Here is a 16,870-nt window from a genome sequence, read left to right as displayed (position 1 = left end):
CTTCATTGCTATAGCTGGGAGAGAGCCAGTGTAGTGTAGTGATTAAGGCAGTGTTTTTCAACCTCAGCAAATTTAAGATGTGTGGACTTCAATTCCCAGCAGTCCTAGAAACCGGGAGACTGTGAGTTCTAGTCCCGCCTTAAGCATGAAACCAGCTGGGTGACTTTGGGCCAGTCCCTCTCTCCGGGTCAAACCACCGCTGAAAAACTTTGCCAAGAAAACTGCAGGGACTTGTCCAGCAGTCGCCAAGAGCCAACACTGACTTGAAGGCGAAGATGTGCACACACACACCCCTCTACACCTGGGAGTTGCACTGAACTCCACGTACTTCACTCCTACTTTGATCCATTGCACTTCGAGTTGGCTCATGGCACAACCTTTTTCTTACTTGGAGCCCTCTCTCGACCCTTCCTCCCTCTGTAACTTTAAGTTACAGAGTAACTTAAAGTTCTACCTTCCCATGATTAAGGCTGAACCGGCAGAGTACCGTCCAGGTTTTTACTTCTTAGGAACCCAACACCTTTCCACAGGGGATCCGTTCTTGAAATGTTCAGCGCTGCAGAGTTCACGTCTAAGATCTCCCGTCAATATTAAGGCACGGAAAGGACATCTACGGGCAGTAGCGTCACTGCGCCTTCACCGAGTTTTAGAGAGCATGCGCAAGGGCTGCGCACATGCGCCTTGCTCCAGCGTCCTGGTAGCGTGTGTGCAACTGGACCAGGAAGGGTAAAAAAAAAAGGGGGGGAGATGCCTCGCGGGCGGGGTTGGGGGGAGAGAGCCGGGCTTGGACCAGAGGCGGCGCGCGCGCGAGGACGCGTTCGCCGCGGGCCCGCCGGATGCCATTGGCTCCTCGGCTGGTGCGTAACGTTTGCCTCCCGGGAGCCGAAGTCCCTTCAGCGGGGCAAACTTACCAGCCGTCCTCCCGCGCCGCTCTTCCCTACGGGGCTCCGAGTGGCAGCAGCACCATGGCCGTGCTAGACGAGAGGGCGGGCGGGCAGCGAAAGGCTGTGCCCCAGTTTGTGTCCAATCAGAGAATGAATTGTGTGCACCGAGCAGGGCAGCAATGCGTAAACAAGCTCTGGGAAAGTCCTCCGCCCCCCTGCACCGCTCCCTCCGCTCCGCTGCGCGAGTCTTCCTCCCCGCCGACTCTCGACGGCCTCCTCCTCCTCCTCCGCTTCCCCCCGTCCTCCCCCCCCGGCGGAACTCCTGTCAGCTGAACGGCAGCTTCCAGCGCACCTCTCGCTCCCCGGCACCGTTCAGGACGCCGGCGCTGCGTCCGCGCGGCGCGCTCTCGGGGCAATCTGGGGGAAGGTAAGGGACCTCTGCCACAGCTCTTCTCCCGCTCTCGCCCTCCCCCACCACCCCAGAGGAAAGTTGAGGAAGGGGAGAGGCGCTGGGCGGAGGGATGGCGGCAGGGGAGCAAGGGGGCGGCTCGCCTGTCAGAACAAGTTGCGGGAAGGTGTGGGTCTGCTGCTGCCAGCTTGCGCCCTGTGCCCCCGGAGCAGCGAGGGCAGCCTCGGACGCCCAGGCCACTCGTCCAGGCGTTCCCAGGGACCGGCGCTGAGAGTTAACTTCTTCTTTGCCCCCCTCCCCCTTCCCTTTCCTTTAATTCGGGAGCCTCTCCCAAGCCGCGCAGGCTGGGGGAAGCAGCTGAGCCGGGCTGACACTTCCCCGGCCCTCCCAAGCGAGGTGGGTGGGGGGAGATCCCGAATAGACACTTTGGCGAGGTTGGCTTTAAGCTCCGCAGTGGGCAACCGAGAGCGGCCAAGCGCCCCTGGCCTGTGTGGGTAAGGACGGTGTGAGTTTGCTGCGTCGCTTCTTCCATTCCGGATTTTTCTAGCCAGCCGCCCGCCGGCGTCACTCGTTTTTCAAAAAGAGCGGAGGGTTGCTGGTCCGGAGGAGCATCTGCTCCATCTCCGGCTCTTCGTCCCGAAGGCGGCTTTGCTTGCTGGCTTCCGCTTTGGATTTGCTGGGAGCCGTATTATATAAGATGTCACAGGAGGAGGAACGACGCAAGTTGTGACTGGGGCGAAGAGACAGCCGCGTACCCCTCTCTCTCGGGTGCGAGATTTATGGCCCTGCTCAGCCGGAGAAAACCTCTCCTGCCGGCGCACGCGCGCAGTCAGATCTCAAAAGTGAAACCGACGAGCTGGTCGTGCACCTGACCTCGCAGGTGCGTGAGTCCGAAGAGATGTTTAAAAGGGATTTGAGACTGAAACGTCACCCAGTGACTGGGGTGTACGACCCGTCTCATTGGGCACGTGGGTTTTCCACCCCCGTGCATTCGTCATGGAGGAAAATATAGGTAATCAATATTTGGGGCCGTGGGTGGAGTTAAAGAACTCAGGGGCGTATCGAATCCCGCCGATTGAGAAGGACTTTCGTGTAAAAGGGTTTGTGGATTAGAACCCACGTGTGTTTTGCTTGTTAATTTGGCCTGAAAAGGATGAATGAATGGATGAATCATCAGTTCCCCGGAATGGTGACTCACTTCTGCTACACGCGCCCGCGAGCATGTATGCTTTAAATTAGGGGTGGTGTTTTTCGATCCCAGATCGAAGTAGAGTTAGTATCTTAGTGCAGAGGGGAAACAATAACGAAAAGCATCCTTTGCTGTCAATCCTAACAAATTTCATTTGGAGCTGGAGTGTACTTTTGCGCTCCAGCATTTCATCCTGGCATGTTAAATTATCTTAAATCTGTGGGTAGATTAGGAGTATTTAGTGTCATCTAGTTTGCATTTAGCAGAAGCTTTGAATTTTGTTCAACAGCATATGGTTATTTTTTGTGCCACAGGGAGAGAGAGAGATGGAACTGATGAAATGTAAATTTATTTCTCTAATAGATTACACATTCTGTTTGGTTTCCTTTACAGAAGTTATCTTGGTTATGATGACTTTTAAGACACTGTGGCATTTGAGCTTGTTGAAATTATATAATGTACATATGATTTAAATAACAAAGCAACAGCTAGCAACTGCACCTTTTATAAAGCTCTGTTGTCCTGCTCTTTTAGAAGAGATTCTTAATAAAAGGAGAGATGCTACCGTACTAAACAGTAACAATAGTACTGTGGACCATAATGTAGCAGCTGAACATAACAGAATGGCCGGTTTTTAAGCTTAGGGTATTCAGGGTATTGAAACATTTATAGTAACAGGATCTGCAATAATTTAAGGTTGTATTCGAACAGGTTTCTTGATTTGCATGACTTTTTACTTCCATACAAGTAAACAAAAACCCTTTCTTCATTTATTGTTTTGTTCAGAGTTTTAATGTCGAAGTCATTGGCAATAGGCCAGAATGGTTTAATGGACTGAAGTTTGAACTGAGCCCATCAGCTGTGTTGATGGACTCAACCCAGTTAAATTTAAGTTACAATTACAATCTTAAACATATTGCAGTTAGAGTAAATCACCCAGAATTCAGTGAGACATAGGTGTACAGCCATTTCCACACTACTAATTTATAGTGTCTTATAGCATCATCTAGTCATTGCTGTAGAGATATAAAGCCTGCCTTCGTTGGTAATATATCACCACATCATTGGCTGGATGCCCACTATAAAACAGTATAAATCATTGGTGTGGAGACAGCCTAAGTAAACATACACTGAATCACATGTTAAGCCCCACTGATATCTCTGAGGAAAGGTAGTCACAGATAGCTAAGTCAGCACTGATTTTAGTAGACTACTAGATTTAATTTGCTTTAGAGTGCAGCTCTTAAATATAGTAGCTACTAGGAAATACGATCTACAGTGGGGTTTGTTTTTGAGTTATAATGGAGTTTTATGAGTTTATAATTATGAGTCTATAATTATATAATGACTTTGGAGAGCCTAACTCTTGGTGAAGTTCAACAGTTTAGGAATTTAGGTTGAATGCTTCAGAAAGAATTTGTTATGATGTATGAGGACATTGCCTGCGAGGAGACGATGCAGTCAGCTTGCTTGAACCAAATGGGTCTGGAACTTGCAAATTACGCGGAGGGAAGATTATTTGGGAATTCCATGTTTCATGATGGAAGAAAAGGAAGTATAGCTGAGATAAGCCAGCTTTATGGAATAAAAGTTAATTAGTTCCCAAAATATATTGCAATATCTGACTAATATGTCATCAAACTTGTACTTCTGATGTTGGTGCCTTTTGTTTCTAATAAAAATAGGAAGATCAACTTTTCTGTTCTCTGAACTTTGATCACTGGTTTATTATGCTCTGAACTATCAGAATAAATCCTGCAGGGATCTTTTTCTAGGAGCTTTTGTTGTCTGTTTCTTTCCATGATATTGTTTCTGAGGGTGTCCTCTAATGAGGTGCCTGGCATTCCTTTGTTATAGGTCTGCTGTGATGTAGTTCTGGTTTTGACAAACATTTGGTGGCCAAGAGCCACAATTAATATATCAGAAGGGCTGAGGGCTACAAAGTATGTATGACCATTTACTGTATGTAGGTAGAACAACATTTGAAGTACAGAGCTTTGAAGCACATTCTTTATTTTTAAATTATGATAGAATGTTTCTAGAATATTGTGTTTCCCACTTTGAAATAGCAGAAAACATGGCAATCCGTTTTCAGCAAAGATAGGCCCAGGGAGATCCAAGGGCTACAGAATGGCTAAAAATGTGAACACGAATGTCCATACTCATGTACCCATCACTGCTATTCCCTTTCATTAAACAGAGCAAGAAAGAGTGAGGAGCAGTAGGCAAAATAAATTGAAGGCAAGAGCTCAGAGGACATTTAAATCAATTTATTTTGTACCAGTACATTTCATTAGACTTTGCCATGACTTTCTAACCTTACAAAGCATCCTTGCTTCAGCCATATCAGCATACTGTATCATTTGTTGCCTTTTTCTCTTTAAATTTCTTCTCCCTCCCTCCCTCCCTCCTGGACCACTTCATCCTACTACAAGCTGGTTAAAATGTCAGCTCTGTCTAGTAGACTCAGATTGATCTTACTCAGATCCTATAAGTGATTTATAAAGCATGTGCAACATAAATATTAATAATTTTCTGTAATTACAATACTGTAGATAACATGTCTTGTTTTAATCCATGCTTATCCTCACTATAGGCTAAAGTGTATGACCTTATACACTACAGCATACACATTATAGGCTAAAGTGTGGGTAGATGTTTAGACTGAGTGTTACTGTGACTATGAACTATAGTAACTAATTTGTATATTTGTAGCTTCCTTAGCTTCTGAACTAATGATCAGCATGTTTCTTTCTGCCATTTGCAAAGGACATTGTAGCCCAGAAGTGCATGGAAGCTATGCTGTAAGTAGCAATGATCGGTCCTTATAGACTTAGATGCAAATTCATCATGTGAAAATATTACTAAGTATGTAAAGGTTTTAAGACTTCCATCTGAGTTACATATTATATATTTTTTGTCTTTTTAATTAAATGTATTTATTGATTCTATTTATTGCAATTTATATTGCATCAATTCTGAAAAGTCTTTAAATGGCTTATAAATAATACAAAAATAAAATGGAAAGATAAACAAAAATTAGCAAACCTCCCAACCAACAATGGTAATAAACCTTCCTGTCCATTAACACACGAAGGAAAATAGTCATGAGAACAATTTGCTTATTGGAAGGAAGGGATATACCATACCTCAGAGGCTTTCCTGGATGCCAGCAGTTGGTGAGATTCTTCATTATCCTATGAAAGTGAGAATGTCTGGAGGGCTATCCGTGTGGGGAAAAAAGGCTCTAGGGAAAGAAATAGGAATATCACTTGAAGTACTTGGTTATGGAAAGCTAGGAAAGCATTAACTAAGCAAGACAATAGAAGTTGGGTGAAATTAATGGCTACTGCATATAAGGAGTCATTACATGCAGGAAAAGAGGAAGCTGTAAGAAGGGTTGGAGAGCACCGAGAGGGAAAGAATGTCTACCCATCAGCTATGGGCAGACTGAAAAGGGTGTGCAGAACATTTTGGTAGCTATACTGTACAGTAGCAAAGACAAGAAAAGTGTTGTCTTTGGAGTTGGTGGTTTAAAGACACTCTCTGTCATGAGCACTGATGGTGAGCAGGAGGGGGCCCCTATCCAGGGGGGAAATGCATGCGTAGTACTGAGGAATTAAGCAGCCATTCAAAGAGACACAGATCAGACCCGCCTTGACTTTTGGGGTTTATCTGTCTGGGTTTTTCCCACGCTTCTTCAGTTTGTTAGGATTTTCTGTCTAATGTAGCAGTAATAAACACTAGAGACCTATTCCTCGTCTCAGCATGATTCCTGACTGTTAGGACACACACTCTGCCTTTTAGTTTTCCTCTTTTACCTTTTATCTTTGGATTTTTTTTTGGATTTTTATAATGGTTTTTATGACTCTTTATTTGTAAGCTGCCAGAGTCATTTTTATAGTGAGATGGGCAGTGTGTAAATTTAATAAATAAATAGAAAATTGAGATAAAGGGTACAACATTCAGAGGAATATGGCAAAATTGGAGGGTATCTAGAGCAGTGATGGCGAACTTTTTGGGCTCGGCATGTCAAAAATTCAGAAAATTTGAATCTGCTGGCATGTCACCCCCCCACTGAACAAAAAAGAAGAAAACTTTGCGCAAAGCCAGCCAAAGCACACCCCTTCACTCAAAGGTACCCCCTTTGCACCAAGACATGCCCCTTCGCGCCCCTCCGCACATATTGCAAGCAGCTTCTCCAGGAATTGGCTTTGCACAAAGGGGCAATAACTATTATTATTGCTCCCTTGCATAATGCCAGTTCCTGGAGAAGCTTCAGGAAAAGTCCTTATGCCTAGGTAGATGTTCCATCAAGACAAGTTGACTCTGTTGCCAAGGTTTGTTCCTGTAAATGGTTGTTCTCAATTTATTGGAGTAAATACACCTTGATAAAATACAAGCCCTTGACTATGAATGCTCTCTGGAACATTCTGTTCCTAAATCACCAAATTTTGCACATTCCTAGTGTTCTGTTTTATATCTTGTACAATTTTAAATTATTGTATGCAGTAATAATTTAGAGCTTATGAAAGAGAAAGTCAGGATATAAATTTAATTTATATCCTGACCCCCCTCTCTCTCTCTCTCTCTCTATATATATATATATATATAGCAAAGAAAATTGCATGTCCACAAAGTAATCAGGAGTCAAAAGCTGAACCCCAAGGAGACTTTACTTTTCACCTGGAAAAGTCAGTGCTTCTGAGCAACCTATTAACTGTTTAGAATAAACAGTATCCTAAAGACTGCACTGTCACCAGAGTCAAATCATGCTGCATAATTCAGAATTGGGTAAATAAGGAATGATATTCTTTATAAGTGATAGTAGCACTATGTTATTTTTTTCATCAGCTTTCAAGTTGCTACAGATACAAATCTATGCATAAAAGCTTATGTGCTTAATCTATGGTACTCCTAATCTGTAGATGTTTTGCATATGAGAAACTTGGTTAGGTTGTTTGCTTATTATGCTTTCAGGGGTACAACTTTGGGATATTTATTTTTTATCAGATGTATATCCCACTGCAATCATAAAAGACTCTCAGCAGCTCATGATAATATAGGTAGTCCTTAGCAACCACAGTTGGGACCAGCAACTCCGTTGCTAAGCGCTGTGATCGCCAAGCAGAAAATCACATGACCATGACAGACTTACAGTGTCACTTCCCATTTGGTTGTTAAGCGAAACATCGCATGACCGTGACTTGCAATTTTACTTCTGTGTTCTCCATTAACTCTGCTTGTCGCAAGCCAGCTGGGAAGCATGCTGATGACGATCATGTGATCACGAGATGCTGCGACTGTTGTAAATGTGAGGATTGGTTGCAAAGCTGGGGTTTTTTTTTTTTTGCACCTTCGTAACTTTGAACAGTTGCTAAATGAACTAGTCGGTAAGTGAGGACTACCTGTAAACAGAACACAATAATCAGACAAAATATCTTACAAATATGTTAAAACTTCTCAAAGCAAAAATGGTATCAAACGCTTCCAGAAAAGCTGTCTTTTCAGCTTTTTCCAGAAGGCAGATAATGTTGAAGACAGGCAGACCTCCAGTGGAATGCTATTTCAGAGGGCCAGCACCATTACAGAAAAACAAACTCTGAATAATGGGACTCAGCCAAATATTTCTCGTAGCACAAAGTGGTCGGGCCAATTCTAGTGGGGAGATATGGTCCCTCAGGTAACCCAGTATCAAGTCATAAAAGGCTTTATAAGTTAAAACCAGCAGTTTTACTGGTTATGAATTCAAGTCTTTGAAAAGCTATCTTGTGGGTCATTGCAGTTATGCATACAGTTAGAACTTCTGACAAAAGCATTGTCTAATTAAAATGTTATACAATGGCATTGATGTATAACAATTAACAGATTTCGCATTCCACGTGGTAAAAGAACTAATAATGTGATAAAGCCTGAGAAGTTTCACTTACAATAGACTAGCAACTGCTGATAATTCTGGAGAATTAGATATGAATCAGTTGAGCAGATTAGCATTTCTTCTCCCTAAAATGTCCATGTTTATATGCAGATGTCAGAAAATTGTATTATACTGTAAGTAAAATGTTGCAGAAAAGCATTATTGATTTTGATAGTTTTTGCTGTGTCGGTCACAGCAAATACCTTAACTTTTAAAATACCAATTTATGTTCGCATACATATATGCAGTCTTTGGTATTATAAGGAAATCCTCATTGATATACCCATATCAAATATATCTGTCTTCATAATCCAGTTCTAATGCAAGTGAACCAGATGTGACATGCAACAACTTGCACAAGAGCATGATTGCAATATGTATGTGAAAGGACAACGGAAGGTGTCATGTCAGTGTATTGTATTGTGCCAGTCTTCAGGATATGCACCTGAATGTGAATCCAATGTATATTAGCAGTTCTGGACCCAGAAATAGGGAATTGTCCAAGAGCTTGCTTTCCTGTAAGTCTCTTAAACTGGGTTGCAGCAATTGCATCAATAAATAATCTCAAAAATAGATGAAGGAAATGCCTGCCTATGAATGTGCTCATTTTGTGTTTCTTCATCTACCTGTTTTAAAAACATAAAAGCAGATTTTGTTTTCTTTAAGGAGTGGCACCTTTAATTTTTTAAAACAGAGAAGAAGTGCTTTTATCCCAAAGGTTAGTCAGACTTGAATGGCAAGGAAAAGTATATAATTAATCAATCCAAATTAACTGCATCCAGCCTTCTGTTCCCACAATGATCATCCAGATCCTACAGAAGCCCCATAAGCAGGTCACAAATGTAGTGTCTTCTGTAACTGATATCAAGAGGTCTGTTTCCTCCAGTACTATTATCCACTAATAATCTTGACCTCCATGAATTTGCTTGAACCCCTTTTAAGCAATTCAAGTTGGTGGCTTGACTTTTATCTTCTGGTAGCAATTCTAAAAAAAAAATTATGCTCTGTGAAGAAGAGCTCTTTAAATTTGACTGGAATCTCTACAATTTGGATTCAGTGGATGACCTCATATTCTAATATATGTTTCCATATGGTGCATATTTTACATGTCTTAATCACACAACCCTTATTTGCCTTTTTTCCTTGTAAATTAAAGCTTCCCAATCATTGTAGCCTTTGTCATAACAGAGATGCTCTGGCTCTTTGATCACTTTGAATGCATTTTTCTGCACCTTTTCTAGCTCTTCAATGTGCTCTGACATGTAGTGACCAGAACTGTTCACAGTTTTAGGTACAGTATACAATCACTCCATAAAGTGTATTATCTTGTCTCTATGGCATCGTTCTACTGTGTCCTTACATCCTTAGATACTACATACTACAAAATAAGAGAATATAGTTATTTCAGGGTTCCCCAGAGCATACTGGGCTAAGTATGGGAGAAATGCAGGTCCTAAATTTATGGGTGAGTTTAAAATGCATGGGATGTGACAACTTCTATAAGATTTCTATGCTAAACGAACAAGTCTGAATTATAAATGGGTCCCATTTTAGAAGAAGAAAAAAGTTGGATATCAGTATGTCAGTTCTGTTCTCTTACATCTTCATATACCACTGTCACGTTTGCTGTAATATCTACAATGTCATCACAAATTTCTAACCTCCAGCCTCCCCAAAAGTTGACTGAAAGAATCAAATATTACAGGAAAAAAAAGGTGCTTCTCTTTCCCATTACAAATACTGGCCATTCATATATATGAACTGATTACTTTGAATTGCAAACTACTTATATGTCTATTTCTGTACCACATTCCTCTTGAAATATTTTGCATACCACTTTGTTAAAAAAAAAACTTTACCATCACCTTGTAAAGACTTAGTTTCAATTCCCACTGGGACTCCATAACTGTGCAGAAAAAACGGGTCACAAGAGAGCTGCACATACAGTAAGCCCAAGAAAATGTCCAGGCACCATCTTGTGATACACCAAAGAATAAAACTGAGGTAGAAAGGATACGGTAGAGAATGGAATCAGTCAGGGTGAGACACAGCCAGTCTGCAGGATTCTAGTAACTCTAGTTTGTTGGCGAGCAGCCCCTTGTAGGCATGTGTCATCACCACGTTACTTGGGTTTCACTCCAGCAGATTAACCTCTGATGTCAGATCTCAAATAGTATTGTTTTCAAAATGTTTTTACAATGGAACTATACATGGCAAAGTCATCTACATAGTAAGGGTCTCTTATTTTTTAATGCTTTCACTATCTCTTTGATACTTAAGGGGATGAGTATGAAAATGTTTTTTGGGGGAGAAGTTTCTTGTTGACCATTGCTGGATTCATGGCACAGAAATATTTGAGATACAGTAAAAACATACATGCAGTCTGGGTTTGCTCTGGAATCTAGATGGACAGAAATTCAATACTTTATTATGAAAGTGTTCTATAATCTAGAGATAGAGTGCTTTATTAGAGCAATTAAAGTCTTAAATAAAATCACATCTAGATTAAAAGAAGTGCTAAAGACACCAATAACACGAAACTTTTCTTTAATTCAGTCAGCAAAATAGCTTTGATTCTTTTGTGATTGTAACTATTTTAGTTTCCATAATTAGTCTAATTACTGAGTTTTTGGATTGGGCTGGAATTTCAATGCAATAAATAAATAACATGTAGAGAAACCTTCATAGACTAGAACAATAAGTTTCTGGTTACTGGTTATAGAGACTTGATGAGAATAGGAAGGTCAGATTTACTGTAGAACATTTTGTTATCCTTAATGTTCCCAGAATAATTAATCTAAAGTAATCTACCCATGGATTTGCTAATTCTTCCCAATGGTCATATCTGAATTCCATGTTGTTTTTTATATCAGATAATAAAATTGTATCAACAGTGAAGGTCAAAAGAAATCACTCAGCAAAATGCACATTCCACAGGCAGGGCTAAATGGAAATAAAAATGAGGCTGGGTAGAGTGTATATGTGGGAGGTATGATAAAAATACTGTAGATGTTTAGCAAAAATTTACAATGAATAGTAGCATCTGGTCTCTGCCTTAACGTGCATTCTAGGCACTGCATAAATAAAATGATGAGATCCACAGGTTCTCATCTTTCCAATTTTTATTGTTTTTCAAAAACGTCTTTCTGGGGGAAAAAAGCCTAAATAGATATTCTTAGATTAAAGCTTCATACTCTGTTCACTATTTGTGCTAACTACGAGTAGCTGCAAATAACCTGAGACAGGAAGGCTTGGAACTATTACTCATTAATGGTAAAACCTACTAGGGATTCTACCCACTTTCTTTATTAGAAACAAGACATGCATCATTTTTGAAGCAGATCTTGAACCCTTTTATACTGTGTGAAATGTAACCAGGTAAGTTTTCACATGTTTAAGCAAGCAGAACTTTCTCAAGAAGTCTTTTGCTTTAGGTACGGGATGTAGCCTACATTATCAGTTGTATGCCAAAACTTTGCCTACGTAATTTAGGAATATTAATTCACGCCAAAAATAGTTCACAGAGGGCAGTGATTCCAGAGTTAAGTATCATGTTTAAAAAATACATGAAAAGTTTGCTGTGTGTTTTATCTCTGAGGTATTGCGTTCAGTTGGCTTTCCAGAAGCATATATGTCAAAACATTTGAATAGGGGCTCTGGCCAAACGCAGAAACGCTGAGCAGGATGGGACTGATTAGTACTTAGGAAATCCCAGGGCTTCAGTCTAGCCTGGAAAGCTGAAGACCAATCCCCGAATATGGAAAGAACCTTTATATGGTTGTCAGGCAAATAACATGGACAAGGACATGTAGCCACCATAGATAGCAAATAACCAAGATAGACCTGAGCATGACCTTATCTTGATTCTGCTGTACCATATGAAACATCCTTAGGTAGGGTTATATTTTTGGTGGCCAGGGAATGCCCTTAGTCTGTATGAGGGCCACGTGCAGCAGGGCAATCATGCAAAGTGGGAACAGCCATATCACACAAATGGCAAGAGTTGAGATTTGGAGAGGATTTTTTCTAGGATTTGTCTTTTTTTTTTTTAAAGCTGTGTTAAGATTATTTTAGTTCTTACAGCTCCATTTTTGTTTGCTTCCTCCCTCAAAGTGACGGGGAACCAAATCAGCAGATCGAGGCAACGGTTGTCAGAGGAGGCTCTGAAGGCTGCAGGTCTTTGTAGAGTAAGCTGTTGCAAATTTATATCCCGTGTAAGTAATGAGTAAGCTGTTAGGTTGAGATTTGGAGGATGTTTGGCATTTGGGAAAGAAAGCAAGTATAAATTAAATAACTAATGCATCTTCATTTGGTGTTTTGGGCATTGTCTCATTATAAAGAAGCCTGGCTAAAACTTGTGGAACCTCCAATAATTCTTTTGCTAAAAAACATTAAGTTTAATTAAGTTGTATGTGTAAAACTAGTGTGGTGTAGTGGTTAAAATATTGGACTAAGACCAAGGAGACCTGGTCCAGTTCACCTTTGGACATGGAAACTCACTGGGGACTTTGGACCAGTCATTCTGCCCCAGCCCAACCTACTTCTCAGGATTGTTGTGGTGGGGAGAAATTAGAGGAGGAATGCTATGTATGCCATCTGGAACTCCTAAATTAAAGGTGGGTTGTAAGTCTAATTAATATTAACAATTGTTAACAACTGTTTTGCTTTAATGTATTTTTAAACCACAGTTGTTTAGTTGGTTAGTCTAAGACAATGTTTTTCAAACTTGGCAGCTTTAATAAGATGTGTGGACTTCAACTCCCAGAATTCCCTATCCAGCATGCTGGTTGAGGAATTCTGGGAGTTGAAATCCACACGTCTTGTTGCCAAGTTTGAAAAACACTGGTCTAGGAGAATCTTGTAATACAAATACCATATACTGAGCAGATTTCTAGAGTTTGGTCAACTTACGTATTCGGCAATTCTTTGCTGTAATGGAACATTTTAATAACCCATAATCCCTTGCCAGCTTCAGAATGGTAGAACAGTTATAGTAGTAGTACAGAAATAGTTGTGTTTCTGTTTCCAGCTGTTCTGAAAGCAGTTTCTCTTTTCCCCTGAATCCAATGGGCTGAATATATTTAGCCTTTAAAACATTCTATAGAGCTTCTGGTCACAGAGAAAAGCATTCTTATTAGTAGAGGACTTGCCAAAGTTGTGGGCCGGCTTTGACCTTGTTTGGTTTTACACCAGATGAGAAGCACAATTATAAGCCAAACTTTGGACCTTAAGTAAAGGTAAAGGTAAAGGTTTCCCTTGACATTAAGTCCAGTCGTGTCCGACTCTAGGGGGCGGTGCTCATCTCCGTTTCAAGCCAAAGAGCCGGCATTTGTCCGTAGACCACTCCGTGGTCATGTGGCCGGCATGACTACACGGAACGCCGTTACCTGCCCGCCAAAGCGGTACCTATTAATCTACTCACATTTGCATGTTTTCGAACTGCTAGGTTGACAGGAGCTGGGACTAGCAACGGGAGCTCACCCCGTCACGCGGATTTGAAGCACTGACCTTCCGATCGGCAAGCTCAGCAGCTCAGCAGTTTAACCCACAGCGCCACCGCGTCCCTATTTGGACCTTAAGTGAGGCTATTAAATCCAGGGTGCAAAAATCTGGATGACCACTAGATGACAGCGAGGAGAGGCAGGAAACTAGCTCTTTGCTGCTGTCTTGTGGTCAGCTGGAGTTATACATCCCAGATTGGTAGTCCTAAACTTAATTCTTCAGCATCAACTTGATCCTTAAAACAGCCTTTTAAGGAATAGAAGTACTAGCCAAAGTAATAATCTGTTTTATGTTTTACTTTCAATTTTTGTTTCTCTACAAAAACAAAGATTTCACTTGCATTTTCAGACAGTAAAACTCACAGCTTTTGCAGTTTGTGCCCCCATTGTAAATGTAATAAAATAGCTGCTTGTGTAGATACTGCTTTTTATCTGTTCAATTATAAACTATTCAGACTCTGTTTCTGTGAAATAAGAAAAAAAAAGTCCACAACGGTATTTTATCCTGTCTCAAACACACAAGGAAATGACTCATCAATTTAGCTTCAAAATTAAGCTTAAAAGTTAATACTCAGACGTAAGGAAGTCAGCTAACTTTAAAAATTACATTGAAACCTGTACCACGTATGGAAAACCTTATACATTGTTCATTTTAACTATGAATGAATTTCATTTGAAATATGGAATGTGTGCTTCTTATACTCCCTGAGCAGCCCTTTAGCATCTCACCTTCTTTCAGGCAGTTGTATGATCACGTGGTTATGAAATTAAGCAATCAAATACCCTCTAGGTCAGTGTTTCTCAAACTCAGCAACTTTAAGATGTGTGGACCAACTCCCAGAAGGCTGGCTGGGGAATTCTGGGAATTCTGGTAGTCAAAGTCCAGACATCTTAAAGTTGCTGAGCTTGAGAAACACTGCTCTAGATATTTGGTACTCCAAGTGCCATCCACCTCAGCACAGAAAATAGTCAGGAATTATAGGAGATGTGATAACTAGGCTATGATATAGGAAGTGGCTTTGTCCTGTCCGACTGTATTCACACCTGCATTGTTAACCTTGCAGTGGACTTATTTCAGGCTTCTGTGTGAGCCTGAAAAAAGGGTACAGCGATATCTAATCGCAGGGAAAAAATACCTTTCTGAAGTTAATCAGTATGTCTATGGTCAATTTATTATATACTTATGCCTTGCCTTGAATTCTACAAAGGAAGAAAGTTAGAATGCAGAAGTAATAAATAGGTGAAGAAAAGGACCTTTCAGTTATATACAATTAAGTTTATAGTAGGTTATGGAACTACGTACCTGAATATGTTTTGTTTTTTAACTGACTATAAAGCAAATGTTTAGAGACCCCAATTAGGTTCCTTGTAGGACTGTACAAAGTGTTTAAAAGAGGTTTTTTGCAATCCACGGGAGCATGAACAAAGCGCCTCTCTTGGAATCATTAAAGCAGTTGCATCTTTTGCCAGGCTCACACAGCTGCTTCCAAAGCTGCTGCTTCTGGTCTCTGAATGTTATGAAGCATTTCTTTCAAATGATCTGCACCAAATGCATTAGTGCAAAATGACAATTTCCAGCCCAGAATTGAAAAGGCTAAGAATGGAAGTCCTCCAACGGCCTGGTTTTTATAGCAGCACAGCAGCCACGTTTACAGAATACTCTAATGCTTGCTTTAATTTTTATTGCCAGAAAAATCACATCCCTTAAATATTAACAATGTCTAAATTAATTCTGAGGCTATAGAAACAAAAGCACTAGGTAATTTTACTGAATGACTATACCTATGATGTCTCCTGAACAAGATGCTTTCCATATTACAGCTGTGGCAAAACCAGATTTATTTGATGAGAAATGGCATAATTTCATCTGTGATTGGGGAATAAATAAATGTACATTAAAATCTTCCTGCCACCCCTTAAAATGAAAAAAAAGTTATCTCCTCCCTTAATTTCTTGATAGCAAATTGTTGTAAACCTAGGGAGGAGGCAGTCTTCTCAGACCAACCTACCACACAGAGATGTTGTGGGGGAAAATAGGAGGAAGGAGTACTGTGTGTATCATTTTGAGTCCCTGACAGAAAGGCAGGCTCTATATCAAATGAATAATCATTCTGTCTTGTTTACTCACCAGTTGATTTTGAGCAATTAACATTGCATTTAACATTGATTGATTGATTGATTGATTGATTGATTATGTGCCAACAAGTTGCTTTCAACTCCTAGCAACCACATAGAGCAGGGTTCCTCAACCAGGGCTCCATGGATCCATATATAAATTTATTTATTTCAAATTTCTATCACCGCCCCTCTCTCCCGAAAAGGGGCCTATACATGAAATGAATATAATAATTTTGTAACTTCTGGCCTATATTTGAGCTTGAATGTGCAGGGTCAGAAGGTCGAGAAAGGCTGACATGGATAGATCTTCTCCATGATGATCTGTCCCCAACCTGTTCTTTCAACTCTCCCAAAGGTGTACTCATTGCCACTGTAATGGAGTCCATCCACCTTGCTGCTGATCATCCTCTTCTTCTCTTTCTTTCACCCTTCCCAGTGTTAGTGTCTTCAGAGGGCTGGGTCTTCGCATAATGTGTTCAAAGTAGGATAATTTAAGCCTAGTCATCTGTGCCTCAAGTGAGAACTCTGGGTTGATTTGCTCAATGAGAGAACATATAAATAGTTCTCTTTAAGCAGGTGCATCCAAAACATTCTGGGCTTAGGGAGTGACTGCTTAGTTTTTCCCAAGGGCTACCAATCTCCCTTCCTGTATGCACCCTCTGTCCTTTGCTACCCACTTTTTACTCTAACTGTCCCTTGCCTCTCATCTCTTTTGACCCTTTTTCTGTCTCCAAGTTTCCTTAGCTTTCTTGTAGCTTTCCGGATAAGGAAGGTCCTTTACTGGCACTGTGAGAATAAGAAATGGGATTGTTCACATCCCTTTTGCAGATAATGGATCTCTTTTTTGGCAGA

At 40.9% G+C, this 16,870-nt stretch overlaps 1 protein-coding gene across 2 annotated transcripts in view; it reads left to right on the top strand.

Annotated features, from left to right (window-relative positions):
- Nucleotides 1-1,118: 1,118 nt before the first annotated feature.
- Nucleotides 1,119-16,870, top strand: part of PCGF5 (polycomb group ring finger 5) — a 35,755-nt gene continuing 20,003 nt past the window's right edge. Inside the window, exon 1 of one of the 2 annotated variants that reach the window (XM_063307420.1) lies at nucleotides 1,119-1,311. The gene's annotated coding sequence lies outside the window, so the exon portion shown is untranslated. The remainder of the gene's footprint in view (nucleotides 1,312-16,870) is intronic. The other variant, XM_063307419.1, reaches the window with a different exon arrangement.

This window comes from Candoia aspera, chromosome 6 (genome assembly GCF_035149785.1).
Source record: "Candoia aspera isolate rCanAsp1 chromosome 6, rCanAsp1.hap2, whole genome shotgun sequence".
Lineage (NCBI taxonomy): Eukaryota > Metazoa > Chordata > Lepidosauria > Squamata > Boidae > Candoia > Candoia aspera.
Note: the sequence above shows the minus strand (reverse complement) of the source record. Positions and strands in the feature narration are given on the sequence as shown.